This window comes from Echinops telfairi, unplaced genomic scaffold (genome assembly GCF_000313985.2).
Source record: "Echinops telfairi isolate 266 unplaced genomic scaffold, ASM31398v2 ScPeMD7_3533;HRSCAF=4204_0, whole genome shotgun sequence".
Lineage (NCBI taxonomy): Eukaryota > Metazoa > Chordata > Mammalia > Afrosoricida > Tenrecidae > Echinops > Echinops telfairi.
In genome coordinates, this window is record NW_022107431.1 from 63,426,420 (window position 1) to 63,443,621 (window position 17,202).

A 17,202-nucleotide genomic window follows, 5' to 3' on the forward strand; every position below is an offset into this window, starting at 1 on the left:
CCAGCTGACGCCCCCGGCCCCGCCGCCTCCATCACTCGTCCCCAGAGACGCCCCAGGTCCCAGCAGCGAGCGGAGTGAGAGCCCAGAGAGGCGACCGACCCCCGAGGCTGCGCGCTTCGGACAGGTGAGAGGGAAGGGAAGGGGTGCCGGTCACACACCTCCCCATTCGGCCTCCAGAGTTTGGATCAACACCGTCTCCCGAAGTTTGGGAAATAAACCAAGCCCGCCATCAGTTGTGGACGGACTGCTCCGTCCCCAGAGACCCAGAGAAACCATGCGGGGCAGCCTGGGAGCGCCAGGAGCCTGGGAGCGTCTGGCTGGGTTTCTCCCAGCGACTCCTTCCTTTGTCTCAGTTCCAGGGAGTCAGCATTCTGTTAAGATGTCCACAGCTTTCATTTATAGCAGTCACTGGCAAGAGCAAAGTGGGGCCGGGGCTTCCTACAACGACCGCAGCATTTACATTTGCACAACGGAGAGGTGAAATATATTGTTTTATAAATTCACTCTTCTCCTGGTATAGTTTGCCCTTGACAGAAAAGGTTGAGGGCCTTTTGAGATTTCTCTTATTAATTACTCTTCCTGGATAGTTAATTGTTGAAGCTAATGCTGCATATTAGGTAGGAATTAAGCTCACTCTGTGTATTTAGTCTTCCTAGATTTAGATTGAGAAATGTATGTGTGTAAGATATTTGTAATAAATACCCATTGATCATTGGGTAATGGTAATGCCACTAAAAGATAGGGTGATGTCCCGGAGGAAGACGGCATCGTTGACTAGTTAAATGTATTTGACGGTCAGGTCCTGTGCACCTTAACCTGGTGTATAGTTCCATTTCAGAACTAAACAGATTGGACTAACGTGTCTCTTAAACAGCCAAGGAAACATTTCCAGAAGCAACCAAGATTCTTATTTGTCATTAAGCATATTAAACTCTTAACTGGGTTTAGGAGTCAAACCCAGCCCGGAGAGATACTTTTTGTGGCCTGGTGCACGAACGTTACCAGAGCCTCTGAAAGCTTATTTGCTTTACTGGGTTTTCATGTCTCCCACTATGGAAATACTATTATAAAGGACCTTCAGCTTGTTATTCTGCTACTGATACTCGAACATATTATCATTTGGGGGAAAGTAGGCTAAAATCTGAGACTTTTTCCCACTTCCCGTTTTCTTCACTACTTAGTCATCAACCAGTATCTGATGGTACTTTCCAGATGCTTCTGGGAATGGGAGCCTGTCCAAACGGAAAGCTTAGCTTCTATTAAATGGGAGTTCCCTGTAATGAGATGCTACTCCACTCACAGGGGTGGGTGGGCACAGTGGCTGCAACGGTGGCCTCCAGCATTGTGAGGGTGGTGCGGGACCAGGCCACGTCTTGTATTGTAGGACCTAGCAACAACCACAATCACAACCTGGTAAAATGGCACACAATGGAAACAACCTAGTGAGAAGCCTTCTCAATCCCATCCTGTGGGGTTTAGGGCTGTGTTTGTTTTTACTTTTAAAGATATATGCTGAGATGCTAGGCATGTTTTTTTCTAGCAAAGTCCTAATTAGGGAGCTCATCGTTATGAGTTGATCTAGGTTTGTTATGAGTTGATCTAGCTACAAACCGTTACTTCGATTATGTTGGGTTTTGTATCCTAAGCTGAGGAAGCCTTCAATAAAAGAGAGAGAGTAGCTGCGTGGGGCATTTTTGCCGGCAACTTTCAGGCGGTTTGTACCTGTTGCTGCCCAGTCAAGTCTAGGAGAATGCATATAATAGCTAACGAGCACTCATAATCAGAGGTTATTCTTCTGGAAAGATTCTCGTAAAGAAAGCTGACTACCGTTTTATTTTAACTTGGAAGACGTTTTCGTGATATTTTTGAATGCTACAATAAATTAAATGGTCATAGGTAGACTTGTGCTGTTACAAAATTTTTGGTAACCGCCCATATGTCAAAGAAAATAATTACTGACATAGACAGGGAATGAATATGAACTGATTGGTTTAATTCCCTCATTCCCTCTGTGACTCTCCAGATAAAGAAAAATTCATTTAGTTTAGGGAAACTGGAACCAATATAGAGCAAATGCCGCCTTTAAAATTTCTTAAGCAACATTAGCAAAAGGTTAAAAATAAATTCTCATAGTCATGCACGTAATCAAATATCCTGGAGATTAAAAGAGCAGGGTGCTTTAAAACAGATTTCGTTTGGGGGTAAGCCCACTACCATCAAGTCATTCCTGAGTCAGAGTGACCGGTGGGACAGAGCAGAACTGCTTCCCGGGGTTTCTGTGGCTGCAAATGAGTATGGGAAAAGACCACCTTCTTCTCCCAAGGAGAGTGCCACTGGATTTGACCTGCTGCTGTCCTTGATGGTTAACAGCTCTGTGTGTAACCCACTCTGCTACCAAGGCTCATTTAAGGTCGCTGTCTCTTAACAGGAGACAGGATGGAGAATTATGGTCACGCAAAACACCTACAGGGAAAGACGTTGTATTGAGACAGTTTACAGAAAAGACAAATTGGTAAAGAGATGTACCCTTTCATTGTATTAGGGAATGTATGATGTGCACTTTTATGAAATAGATCAATTTCTTCCTGGATTTAGATGTGTTTTATTCCTTTGGGTTTGATACGCGCCCAGCCACTCAGAATATTGTGGCTGCGGTGCCAGGCTGGTCAAGGACAGCCAGGAAGTAGACTAGTCTCCAGGAGTTCACAGGCTGGTGGGGAGGCCACTGAGCAACTGCGGTCATCCATGAGCACCTGGGAAATTGTGCATCCGGGGAAGCTGTGGAGACAGGGGGGATTTGAAAAAATGCTACGTGTCATCCAGATTGAACCACTGGCTTTTGTGGCCCTGGATGAGTGCCTTGGCTTCTGCATCTCTCTGTCCTCAATGAGGAATTAAGGAGGAGAAATCAGAGCATAGTTAGAGAGGGTGCACTTAATAGGGCTTGGGTTTGAGGAAAGGGCTGGAGACTTTGCTCAAACAAAGTAAACCAGACTCACTGGCATTAAGTCAATGCTGACGCATAACAAGCCCCTGTGGGTTTCTGGGACTGGAACTGTCTGCAGGAGTAAAAAGCCTAGTCTTTCTCCCGGGAAGCTGCTGGTGGTTTCAAACTGCTGTCCAGACTGATTGCAGCCTAGCTCATAACCACTGCACCACCAGGGTTCCTGGAAACCTTGTTAGATGTAGGAAAGGGGCAATAGGATGATAGGAGGTAATGGAGGTGGGGCTTCGGGCATCTTGCTTTTCCTTGATTTTCTGAGTGTTGGCTGTAGGTAATAAAACAATAAACCCTAAACTTTGACATCATACCTGATGGTTTCAGTGAATTTTCACAAATAATAGCATTTGATTTTCATAATAATCCTGAGAGGTAATTAGAACAGAAAGGTAATGAAATCATGACTGATAACATAAAACTCATTGTCACCTCTCCATTCCACTGTCTTTCTGCGCCACAGGGTTTGAGAGGTAGGAGGCGCTAATGCGCTCTCTGGGAACATTGTGAGGAGAGAGGAAGTTGAAGTAAGAGTTCAGTGAAAGTTTGAGTTTCACTATCATGACATGAATTCTACCTTGCAAGTCTGGCTAGACCAGAGGATGTACACTGGTACAGATAGGAACTGGAAATACAGGAAATACAGGGCGGATGATCCCTACAGGACCAGTGGTGTGAGTGGCGATACTGGGAGGGTAGAGGGAGAGTGGGTAGGAAAGAGGGAACCGATTACAAGGAACTATATGTGACCTCCTCCCTGGGGAACGGACAACCGAAAAGAGGGTGAAGGGAGATGACAGGGCAAGATATGACAAAATAACAATTTATAAATTATCAAGGGCTCATGAGGGAGCGGGGAGTGGGGAGGGAGGGGGAAATGAGGACCTAATGCCAGGGGCTTAAGTGGAGAGGAAATGTCTTGAGAATGATGAGGGCAATGAATGTACAAATGCACTTTACACAATTGATGTATGTATGGTTTGTGATAAGAGTTGTATGAGCCCCTAATAAAATGATTAAAAAAAAAAAGAAAGTTTGAGTTTCTAAGGAAAAAATGTGGATCGTATTCTGGAAGGTAAGAGGGCTCCCATTTTGCATGCCACATTTCCTGAGATATCTTGACTTCTGATTATAAGTGATTAGTTTGCTTATTCCATCCTGAGCTTCCTTCCCATCTGTCTTAGTTTTCTAGGACTTCCCATTCCAAGCCACCACAAACCTGGTAGCTTAAAAGCCACAGAAATGCATTCCCTCACCATTCTGGGGCCTGAAGTCCAAAATCAAGATGTTGACAATGTTGGTTCTCTGTTGAGTCTCAGAGGGAGAGTCAGTTCCTGCCTTCTGCCCTGCCCTGGATTCTGGCCCTTGGCAGAATCCTTTGGCATTCCTTGTCTTAGGGCTGCATACAGGAAGCCTCAGCTTCTGTGTCACACGACCACCTTTGTCATGTCTTCGTCTGCCTCCTTTTATCCAGTCTGTCTTATAGCGACATGCCCCACTCTTGTTACAGTACACTTCAATCCCAGACAATCTACTCTTGAATTCTTTACTATAATTACACTTGTGAAGATCTTTAGGGGCCCGGGTGATAGAGTGGTTATGGATTAATCTCAAGGTCAGCAGTTTGAAACCACCAGCAGCTCCAAGGAAGAAAGATGGAGTTTTCTACTCCCATAAAGAGTTATAGTCTCAGAACATCACAGGTGCAGTTCTACTACCCCATCCTGTGGGTCAGTATGAGCTGGCATTGACTCAATGGCAGTGAGTTTTTAGTTATTTTTTGACAAAGATCTTTATTCTGAATAAGGTTACACTGTGAAGTTTAAAGTGAACATATGTTTGGGGGGACCACCATTCAATTCACTACACTACTGCCGCCCCTTTACCCCAGCACCATCTGTGGACATTTTACTTTCACAGGGGGCCATTGATGGACTCTCTCTCCCAAAGGCTTGGAGTGCAACTGGCAAACAAAGATTGCGATTTCTCATACAAACATGAGGATTCTTGGGACATTGTACTGTTAATTAAGGGAATGTGTTCCCAAGTCACATTATGCTTTGGGAACAGAATATGGAAGTGAAATAATGAACACATAATGATGGTGTATGAAGTCACCAGATTTTTTGAGGCATGGTGGGAGGAAGGCAACAGGCACAGATTAGCAGCATTACTTAGGAAGTGCATATGCTCCCTAGGCTTGGTCTAACCCAAAGTATCACCCTTCCACTGGCTTGAGAAAAGAAATGCACTGTCTGAGTTCAAGAGGTTAGAGGTCTGGATTTACATGGTGGCTGGGCCAAAGTCACTAGGAGAGGATCCTTGTCTGTCTCTCTAAGTTTCTAGTAGACCCAGGTGTTCCGTGGCTTGTAGGTGCAGCTCCCCCTAGCTAGCCTTTCTCCGTCACACCCAGTCTCCTCTCCTCTTTCACAGGGACACCGTTCCGCTTGATTAGGGTGTGTGCGTTCCAGTATGACCTCCTCCTAACCCAACTCAGAAGGTTTTCAGAGACTCTGTTTCCAAATATTTAGGGCCACACAATTCAGTCCATACAGGAGGCATAGGGCCCCAAATTAGAGTACCAAGCATTGACAGCAAATGTAGAAAGGAATGGGTATGAACAAGCTTATGACAATCTGGTGAGGTTCTCGGCTGGAATGAGGGAACATCTCTGTTGCCATAGGCATCTGTGGGATGGATGGATTGAGAGAGAAGACCAGGAAGCCCGGCTGGGCCAGTGGGTAGAATGAGTCATAGGTGGGGAGTTAGCTGGATGGTGTTAAAAGGAGGCCTGGGGTGGGGGTGGGGGGTGGCGCTGGCATGAGCCCTAGGGGCAAAGCACTGACAGTTTATAAGGGCCTACTCAAAGCCAGGTTCCATGTCCTGCACCTTAATTTCATTATATCACTTCAACCTCACAACAGCCAGTGAAGTGGCAGTGGAAGAAAGCGCAGGTAAGTGGTGGAGTAAGGATCAAAACCTGGATGGGGCTAGGATTTTCACTGGGCAGCCGTGTTCTCAAGCTCAGCATCCAAATTCCGTGTTCTGGGCTTTCTGGTAGATGTTCAGAGTGCAAGAAACTGCCTCAGACAGAGGCACAGAACAGACGTTGTCCAAGTCAAGGTGAAGAAGTTCTGTGCTCAGAGGTAAGCTGGACAAGAGGGCCAACATGAACGCCAAGCAACAGACAGTCCTGTCCTTGGAGTCTTGGTCTGGGGCTCGGTGTAAAACAAGGAGGTAGGATGGGAGCCGGATCAGGAAGTGGAACAGGTGGGCAGATCAATAGAAGAACAACTGCAGCTTGAATGTTGATCTGAGAACAGGAACTCTACCATCTGCCCTGCTTTAAATATCCTCCCTGCGGTAAGTCAATAAGAATATGGAACAGCCAGCCAGCTCCTCCGAGGGAGACAGGATTTTATTAGTTGTCGGGCACTATTAGGGGAACAAGCGCTAACATTTGTTGAGCATCTTCCATGTGCCTTAGATACATAAGCTTCCTGAATCTTCATTATAGTCCTGGGAAGGCAAATAACATGCCCGTTTTTGAGCCAGGAAGTGGAGGCCCCAAGAGGGTGAAGTATTTGCCCGAGTCTCTGGAGCCAGACAGGAAGGTTGAAAAGGAGGTGGCGTGGAAACCCAGATTTGTCTGAATCCAGCCCTCATCCTGCTCCTAGCAGGGCAAGGTCAGTTTCAAGCCTGGGTGATAGGAAGACCAACAGTCGGCCCGGGTGTGTGGTTTTGGAGGGAGACAATGGGTTAACTTTTACATTAAATAGCAGAGTGGGAGATAAAGAGCTCACCATCTGAAGAGAGCTGTCCAGCAGGATTTTATCTGACTTTGGCAGAAAATATAATAATCCAGTTGGTTCTCTGCACCACCCCCTCCCCCCAGACCAGGATCCCGGTCATTATGCAGTATAGATACGTCAGCAAGTCAGATGTTTCGAAGACTTAATTTTAGTCACTGGTTTCAGTTGAACAGAAGGGACTCTGCCAGTTTCTCTGGCCTGAATTTACCTTTGTATGTACAGGTGCTTTGCCCTGAAATATGATAAATAGGAAATATATTCATCCAGGGAGAGAAAGAGAGAGAAGGCTGGCTCATACAGACTGTGATAAAGGTGTGCAGCTAATTCTATCTATACATGAAGCTGTTTACAAAGGGAGTATAAGTAACAACCTTTCATACTCGCAAAAATGTGAGATCAAATGTCTATAGGGCTGAACTACATTTATATCTGCTTGAATATGACTATACATTGATATGTATAAGGAGCCCTGGTGGTGCTGTTGGGTAAACATTGCAAGGATGGTGGTTCAAACCCACCAGCCCCTCTGCAGGAGAAAGATGAGTCTGTCTGCTGCAGGAAGATGTGCAGCCTTGTAAACCCTATCTAGGGTCTCTGTGAGTCAGTTCTGCTTCGATGGCTGTGGGGAGTTATTAAACTTGTTTCTTTGATAAATATGCACACTGAAACCGGTAAAGAAGCAGCCGGCACTTACCTTTGGACAGGTTCAAGGGAGACTTGTATGCATATGAAGAGAAAGGGAATAAGAAGGCATGTCAATATAGGAGACATGCGTGGTAAAACCTCATAGACTCCTTGAAGAGGTAAAAGTGACCAAATGCTTAGTTAAAAGCAACAGAACAATAAGATTTTAGAGTTGTAAGGAACCTTTCAGAGAGTACTCAGGGTCTCAGTACCAGCTAGTGTTATGAACTACAAACTTAACAGTGGCTGCTGAACATAAATGCTATGGAGACTACACGGCGGCCAGCCAGTGGAGTGTCAGTAGAAAAAGGTGAGTCCCGTGAGTATGGATAGACAGAGGGAAAAGAGGAAGGCATTCTGGGTAGGACTAAGGACTTGTCAGTGCCCTCCAAAGAGAGGCCAGCAGGTACCCCCCTCCAGTTAAACAAGTTGGGCTTGTTACTTGTGCAGCGATGGAGAATGCACAAGAAATCCTGGGTGTTAGGAATTGGTCATAGAGAATTTCCGCTTGTGCTAAGTGATCTGAGTGAGTTTAAGGAAGTGGAACTTCTTGCTGGAGTGAATGCTGCCAGGAGGGGGCAGTGATTCTCATTGGGCATCTTAATCGCATCTAAAGGAGGGCCGACCCAGGGAGGTTAGCACTGTGCTTGGCAAAGAAGCACCTTCCCCTTAGATTAGACGGTTTAGGGGCTTGCCTGGCCATGTTGTCATTGAGTTCTTGGCTTTGATCTGTATTTAGACATGACGCAAGAGTGGTCTGTTTGTTCGCGTGCATCCTGGTTATAGAGTGGCCTTGGTGGAGGCTGATGTTCTTTGAACTTGTCACGCCCACCAAGAGAACTCCAGGGTCCGGCTAGGAGTGCCAGGCCAGCTCCTCAGTGGGGAACTGCTTTGTTTTCCACGAACTGAAAATTGTATTCTAACTGTTCTCTTACTCCACGCACAAACCAAGATATTTCTATCACAGTATAGAATCCTGTGTTTGTGTGGTTTTCCTGGGGCCCAAAGAAGGGACTTTCTTCTGAGTAAGTACTTCACTGAACGTCATTTATTAAATGCCCTCTGTTTACCAGGCACAGGCTGACTTGAGACCTGATCCGGCTCCTCAAGAATCTCGTGCCATGGAAGAGCCAGACAGAAACAAATAACTCCTGCGCATGACATAAAGCGGGGAGAGACAGGAGCAGAGCATTAGAGACGCACAGAGCAACGTGATGCTGAGAAGGCGGGCTCTTTTGCACGTTGAGAGTTAATCACAGAGGTGCTGTTAGGTTGGCAGCTGCCGTCAGAAGAAAATATTTTCCTTTTGAGAATCTGCATCTTTGGGCTGAAATGTGGGTGCATGCAAAGAATCTTAATATCCTCTCCCAACTGACGTTGGCATAGGAGAGACAGAACTCTTGGCTCAGTAAACAAACACGAGCAAGTATTAGTAATACAATGCAGTTATTTAGAATTTATAAAGAGACATGATTATTTCTACTCTTAAAAGCAATCCATAAGCCAGATGAAAACATGGGAAAACACATTATGTATCAAAGACAATCACAATCGAGCAGGGAGATGTGTATATAATCCTATCACCCAAGGACACTTGTAACATTTTGGTATTTTTTTTTCCCATTCATTATTTTGAATGAAATTTTCCATAGTTAAAAATCACCATGTATTCTGCTGTTTTTTTTAACCATATGTCCTAAATATTAAAAAAAAAATTAGGGTTATTAATTGCTGTTAAATTTGTTCTGACTCATGATGAACTTTCAGGCAAGCATTATTAATGTTGATTGAGATCTGATTGTATGGCTATGTAATGATTGACTTAATTATTATATTAAAATTGGGCTTCTAAGCTGTACCCATGTTTGGTATTATAATGACAATTGGTTAAGAGAAAAGTCTTTGCTCAAATTTCAGATTATACTTTTAGGCAACTCTGGTATTTATTTTAGAAGAATTAATACTAAACTATTTCCAAGAAGGTGCAGATTAAAGAAGTCCGAAAATGACAAACTTTCCCAGCATGTGATATGGCTCCCTTCTCTCTGATGTTAACCACAGTCTCTCCTTCAGCGTATTTCCTCATGTCCCTAGGTTCTGGAGTTTGCTCCAATGTCTCACGAACTCACGAAGCTGTAAGGAAATGGCCCACCTGGTTGTAGTTATGTTAAGTCCCAGATCCTAAGTTCAGCCATCTCTCTGGAGCATCCTCTTCTGAACCCACAAAGCGGTGGAAGCTGGTGAGATCAGGTCCGATGATGGACTGCAGCTACAGTCTCCAGAACCGGAGGTCTGGTGAAATAAGCAAGCGGAGGGTCCAAAGCCAGAGGCCAAATGTGTCCCAAAGTCAGAGCAAGTCTTCTTGTATCTGTCAGCACTCAGTCAGGGAGCCCAGGTCACACAGGAACAAGGACAGCTCGGATGGAGGTGTGGCTTTTGTCTTTCAGCCCCAGTGAAACAAAAGGTAGTGGCTGGACTCACACCCTCCACTAAGGTGGGGACTCGGGAAACAACCCACCTTAATCTCCTAACAGAGAAAGCCCTCCAAAATGGGATTGTAACCACAGGCATACAAAAAATGAACAAACTCACTGCCGTGGGGTTGATGTTCACTCATTGCGATCCTATAGGACACGGTAGAATTGCCCTAGTGAATAGAAAGCCCTGTCTTTGTCACTTGGAGTGGCTGGTGGTTTCGAACTGCAGAACTTGAGGCTCTCAGTCCAAGGTAACCCTTAGCCACTCAGGCTCCCTAACCACTGGCACATAAGCTAGATTTTTTACAATACATCATGAAAGGGATTATGGCTAATGGCTAGAAGGGTCATATTAAGTAATTGACTACATCTTTGGCTACCCTCTGGCTCTTCTAGCCATTTACCCATTCATACTTGAGGCATTAACTTCCCACTCCAAATTATTTTACAAGTTTACAATTAGTCTATAATGTCTCTTCAGGTGTCAGTCATTCAGGTCTGTTGTAACTGTTGTCCATCTGGTCAAGTTCTCTAAATGTTGTCTCAACTTCACCAATCCTGTCCCCTGATAGAATTTAACAGTGGATTGATTCCCTGTTATTTAATAATAACAAGATTATTCCCTTGCTCTGAGTCTCAGAGGGATGAGCATGATGTTATATTTTTCCCACTACCTAACCACCCATTATTCATTTCTTTACCTCAAGCTAGTACTTCTCCTTCCTTTTTGTCATTTATCTATTTGTCTCTCCCGCACCAAACTTTTCCACCTTGGGACTGAGCATCAGGTTCAACTGTTTTGCCAGTCCAGATTGCTGGTAGCAAGACCAATCTAATGAGTGCTTCCCCCTCAGTCCATTCCCATCCTTGTTGGGTGGGGTTACATAGGTACAAGTAGTTGTTATTAAATTAGATCTGTGAGTGGTTTTCATCATGTGGGAGGCCCATCTTCTCACACAGCTACCATGTAAAAATAGTCTTGTTTGTTTACCGAAAAAAGAAAAAACCAAACCAAACCCATGATTGCCTTTGAGTTAATTCTGACTCCTAGCAACCCTTTATAGAGTTTATGGGAGAAGATTGCCTCATCCTTCTCCTGCAGAATGACTAGTGATTTGAACCGCTGACCTTGCTATTAGCAGTGCAACATTTATCCAACACCCCCATGAGGGCCCTTTTGCTTACTGATAAGACATACACATTTTAATAACTTAAAGCAGTCGACGTGAGTGCTCTATTGTTTTATTAAGGATATTTAATTTTAATTTTAATTGATAACCAATACTTAACTTTTAATGATACTCGATCATTAATAATGGACTCAATACATAACATGTACTGGCAGCTAGGGACAGGGTAGAGAGCAGAACGAAGGCTTTGCTGGAGCTTCCATTTGAGATGGGAGACAAACAGGAAGTACTGAAAGGAGGAAGGCCACTGCGATGTCAGATCCTGGAGCCGCTGTGTAAAGTACAAGGGGGCAGACTGGGGAGCTGAGGCCACAGGGCGTGGCTTTTTCAGTCCGGAAAGGCCTCTGGGAGGCATTTGTGCTGAGACCTGCAAGACAGCCTTGCAGGTGAGGTGGGTGGACCCCTGGGCCTCATTGTAAGGGCATCTTTGCAAAGCTATTGGAAGGGTTTAAGTGGATGATGGATATGATCTGATTTTGTTTCGAAAAGATTATTCTGTCATCCAAAGGGAAAAGGGATTCAATGAGACAGTTGGGAAGTTTTGTCTGTGTTTTGGAGCATAATGGTTGAGGTCATTCATTGACAATAGTTGAGGGAAAGAATGTGCTCTAGTAACTGGTGATGAAGGTGCTGTTGGGATGGGGAGCAAAAATAGCATCCAGGTGAGGGACTTCCTGTGCAGTTGTGTTCGTGTGCTCTACATCACTGTGTGGGTAAAGGCAATCAATGTACTGTATACTCAGCTTCAAAGGGTTTTTAGTATAATTAAAAATATTAAAATTTAATATAAATGAATCTTCTAGGTACCACCATACATGGCTTAGTTAGTCCTCTGGAGAGTTGCTTTTGTTATGTGAAGCTTAGTTATCTTAAATGTGCCAGCATGGAGACTTGTGCATTTTATGTATTCAGTAATGCATTCAGTAAGTCTAAGGAGCCCTGGTGGCATGCTGACTACATGTTGGGCTGTGACCTGAAGGTGAACAGTTTGAAGCCACCAGCTGCTCCGAGGGAGAAAGACAGGCCGTTCTACTCCCGTACAGAGTCACAGTCGTTGGAACCGACAGGAGCAGTGCTGCCCTGTCCTAAAAGGGCAAGGGTCGGTATGAGTCGGCATCAACTCGATGGCAGTGAGTTTGGTTTTGGGAGGACATTTTGTAGAGTTAATAAAATTGAATATTATACATTGTCAGGGGAATTTTCACTCTAGAATGTAAAATTACAGTAAGAGAGTAGCTCATGGACTGTGCCTTAAATATGATCTTATATTCTCAGGTGATTTTATTTCTCTGACAATATATAATAGTCAATATGTTGAGCGCAGCAAACATTACTGATGGTATGCAGTCATTTTATGGAGGAGTCCCTGGGTGGTGCAGACAGCACGCTCAGCTGTTTACTGGAAGCTGGGCGGTTTCAGGTCACCCAGAGGTAGCGCAGAAGGAAGACCTGGTGGTCTACTTCTGAAAAAGCAGACCTTGACAACCCTGTGGAGCAAATTCTGTGGCACTGATGGGGTCCCCATGAGGTGCAAGTGACTCTGGCAACTGGTTTAGTCTTGGTTTTACATTTATGGGGGAAAATTTTTAAAGTGTTTAGAAAATTTGTTACCCATACTCCCAAATGTACAGTAATTTAAAAATGTATCCCAAAATAGTTAAATAAACATGTATAATTATCTTTTTTCCATATATATGTGTATTTCCCTCCCAGTATAGATGAAAATCTCTGAAAAGTCTGCATTTTAGATAAAAGTTTCATTAGCACCACTTGAGTTTAGCTCATCTTATTTGACACATGTGGGAATTTTTTATTGTTTTGTGAGTCTCCCAATTCTTGAACTAACCGCTAGTCAGAACTTTTTGCCAACACCTGCACAGTTGATTATGAGGAAATAATAGCATGTAATTAGTGAGGCTTGTTAATGAATGTTACCGGAATGTCCTCTGGGCGATGTTGTTCCGAGGTACTTACGAAGTCGTTAGACTGGGAGCAGGCCGCGAGCTGGCCAGCGGGGTCTGGGCTCGGGGCACCGGCTGCTTTCTCTTTTCAGGTCTGGAAGGTGGTAGGCAAGCATGCAAGTACTTTGAGGAAGATGTCAGAGTTTTAAAATAAGATGATCTATGGGACTCCTTGAAGGTATGTTTGGTGAGGCAGGGTAGTAGTGCGGGAAATTGTAAATTAATTCACAGATGCTTTAAACTCAGACCTTGGTTAAGTATGTTTCAATGCAGACTGTAAAGAAGATAAACGTGAAAAAGACAGTACATGCTATCCATCTCCAGGTAACAAGACCACCTGTGTCCTGATCCTCGTTTCTATAGAGACTGCTCTAGGGATTCCCTTTTATCCTGCCCCAACGTGCCAGAGGCTCATCTGCTCATTTGGCAGGGACTCTGATCTCCCAGGGTCCACGGGGACTCTGCTCCACCTGCATCCTCATGAACCCAGTGATCTGCCCTGGGCTTTCTTCAGGTTCTTCAAAGTCTTTATTGGCACTGTTTCTCCTCCACCAGCACCTACTCCTGCAGTAGTGGATGGGAAGTGTCTCAGTCCTGCTGCCTTCTGGGTTTCCAGTAGAGCATTGTGCCTTTGTCCTTTATTTTGTCACTCAGCAAATGTTTCCTGAATACCCATTATACGTGGCATCAGGCACTTGCTATAAAACGATTCATATATATAATGTTGTGCAAACAGAACAAAGGAATACTGCATGGTTTAAAATCAGAAAAGATGTGGACCAGGATTGTATCTTTTTTTCTTTTTTTTTTTGAGAGACATCAGTTTATTAAATACTGGGAGGGATTTTGTTGCAGGTGAAGTACTGCTTCTGAGATGGTATCTCCTTACCATAGCATTTACTCTGTATGCGGAGTAACTCACCAGAGATTCTATGAAGATTCTATGGATTATGTGAAGAAGAACACAGCATCAGGACTGGAGGAAGGCTTTTAACAACCTGAGGTGTGCAGGTGGCAAAACCTGGCTTGCTGAAAGTGCGGAAGACTTGAAGTACTTGCTGATGAATATCCAGGATTGCTACCTTCAGTGTGGATTACAACCCAACGTGAGGGTGACCAAAATCCTCACAACTGGACCAAGAGGTAACAACATGATACATGGAGGAAACATTGTAGTTGTCAAGGGTTTCGTCTTGCTTGGCTCTGCAATCAATGCTCATGGAACCTGGAGTCCAGAGATTAAAGGAGGCATTGCATTAGACACATGTGCTGCACAAGACCTCTTTATAGTGTTGAGAAACAAGGATATTGTTTATCTCTACTTTATTAACTATTGGAAAATACTTTGTGTTCAAGCAAAGTGTGTATAACTTTGGGAAGAATGGGCATTCCAGAACACTCCATGGTGCCCATTCAAAACTTGTACAGACACCAAGAGGCAAGTAGTTTGAATTTCAGAACACTTCATTGTGCTTATTAAGAACTTGTACAAACACCAGGAGGCAAGAACTTTGAATGAAACAAAGTAGTATTGTTATGGTTTAAAATCAGGAAAAGTATCAGCATTGTATCCTTTCGTCATACATATTCAATCTGTATACCATGCAAATAGAGATGCTAGACCATATGAAGATATATGCATTCTCAGAAAGGGAGGAAGACGCCTTAATAATCTGCAGTATACAGATGCACAACCTTACTTGCTGAAAGTGAAGAGGATTTGAAGCACTAATTTGTGAAGACCCAAAAATACCCCCCATCAGTATGAATTATGCCTCATAAAGAAAACGAAACTACTCATGTCTGGACCAAGAAGCACCATCCTGGAAACCAGAAAACATTCAAGTTGTCAAGGATTTCATTTTACTGGATCCACAATGTCCATTGAAGTATCAGTCAAGCAATGAAATACTTCCTTGCATTTGCAAATCTTCTGCAAAAGATTAATACTGCTGCAGTATTAAAGAAAAAGTTTGAGGACTCAGAAGTGTCTGACCCAAGCCATGATATTTTTAGATTCTTCATAAACATGCATTGGACTGCTAACCACAACATCACAGTTCAAAACCACCACTCTCTCTGAGAAAGACGAGGCTTTCTACTCCTGTAAAGATTTGCAGTCTCAGGAACCTACAGGGTCAGTTCCACTCTGCCCTATAGGATTGCTAGGAGTCCATGGTAATGACTTTTGTTTGGTTTTTGTAGACATGCAAAAGCTGGACAGTGTGTAAGGACGAATGAAGAGGAATTGATGACTTTGAACGGTGGTGGTGGTGAAGAGTGTTGAATATGTCATGGATTTCCAGAAGAATGGACAGATCTGTCGTGGGAGACATACATCAGAATGCTGTGCAGTGGTGGGAATGGTGCCACTTCATCGCATGTACTTTGGACATGTTATCAAGAAAGACCAATCCCTGGAGAAAGATACCATGCTTAGTAATATACAAAGTCAACAAACAGGAAACCCCTCACTGAGATGGACCGACATCGTATTACAACAGTGGACTCAAAACATCACAATGATTGTGTGACTTGTACACCACCAGGTGGTCTTTTATTTTGTTGTACAGTCTCTATGAGTTGTAACTGACGGACGTCTGACAACAATCACAAGGCACAGTCAGGGAAAGTTCCTCCAATAAAGTCTATTATTCGAATAGAGACCTGAAGGGAGGAGGAGGTGCCAGACAGGGGAAGAGAAAGTGGATCGGGTCCTGGGGAGGCAGTTTGTGACTTGGCTTGGAATGTTTCATTAGCATGGAGGCAAGTATATCCAGAGCAGAGCAGATTGCTTATGGAAGGTCTGTGACCATGAGGCAATTCTGGACTTGAACTCTGAATGACAGGGACGCCATTGACTGACCTTGGGAGCTGTACCAGGACAGGCCTGGGCAGACGGTTGTGCTTACTCTGGTCCTCAGAGTCATTACTAGGCTCAGGAGGAAATCCTGAATAAATAGAGGTACCAATATCCGCCTGTATCAGGTACCAAGTATCTGATCTGTAATCTAGGGTATTGGTAAAGACCTTGAAGCAAGAATACCCAAGAGACATCTAAGCCCAAATAGGAGATGCTCTACTTTGGTTGAAAATAAAAGTTTAGTATGTGGATTGAAATCCATGTGCATTTACCAAATCACTGTTGGGGGAGAGTTTCTAGTATGACAATGAGAAATCTAAGGTCTGGAGAGACAGTTGACTTTTCTAAAGTTCACGTATTAGTTTAGGCATAGATACAGGACAGAAACCTAATCTTTTCTTCTTCCAAACAAGACCCTTGAGCCGTATGAGTGACATGCATGTAGTAAGAAAATGAAAACCGTGTTCATTAGTGAATGTTCAGAGAACCTCCTTAGAAGCAGCGCTCACTTGAGCAAGTGGAGCACTTAGTATGTTGTGGACACCGACTGTGCATGATGCCGGGGAAGAGGATGAACCACAAAAGGGACACGACGTAATATTGTACATGATTTTAAGAGTGATAAAGTGCCACCATGCTGGTGAGATAAATGGAAAGTAATGTGGATTAAGAGGAGAACAAACAGATTTGTTTAGGGAGAGGTGCAGCCAGAATGCCTCCTAGAAGCAGGGATAGGGATAGGTCATCTCACACACTCGGACATGTTATCAGGACAGACCAGTCTTTGGAGAAGGACATCCTGCTTGGTAGAGGGACAGTGGTTGCGACAATGGACTCCAGCCTAAGAACAAGTGTGTGCATGGTGCAGGAGCGGGCATTGTGTCCTTCTGTAATACATAGGACTGCTTTCAGTTGGAACTAACTCGATGGCACCTCACAACCAGAAGTGACCGGAGACTTGTGGAATGAATGCTAAGAGTGAGGGCGGTGACATGAAGGAGAAAGGAAGGCTTTGCCCGGAAATGTCTTTCCAGCTGGGACCAGTCCATGCACAGGAGCTGTTCTCCTGAAGAGGCATGCCAGGCAGAGAGAAATGCCCATGCTGGAAGACGGGCCAAGGAAGATGGGGGGTGCTTTTGAGGACCAAGGGGAGAAGGTTTCAGGAATGTTGTAGGCTGGGCAAGGATCTAACATGAAGGCCATGAGGACGATGGTGA

At 44.2% G+C, this 17,202-nt stretch overlaps 1 protein-coding gene across 1 annotated transcript in view; it reads left to right on the forward strand.

The window, feature by feature from the left end:
- The first annotated feature begins 31 nt into the window (after positions 1 to 31).
- The window catches only part of TMEM200A (transmembrane protein 200A), a 101,878-nt gene continuing 84,707 nt past the window's right edge, over positions 32 to 17,202 (forward strand). The window contains exon 1 of the mRNA XM_004702067.2: positions 32 to 124. The gene's annotated coding sequence lies outside the window, so the exon portion shown is untranslated. The remainder of the gene's footprint in view (positions 125 to 17,202) is intronic.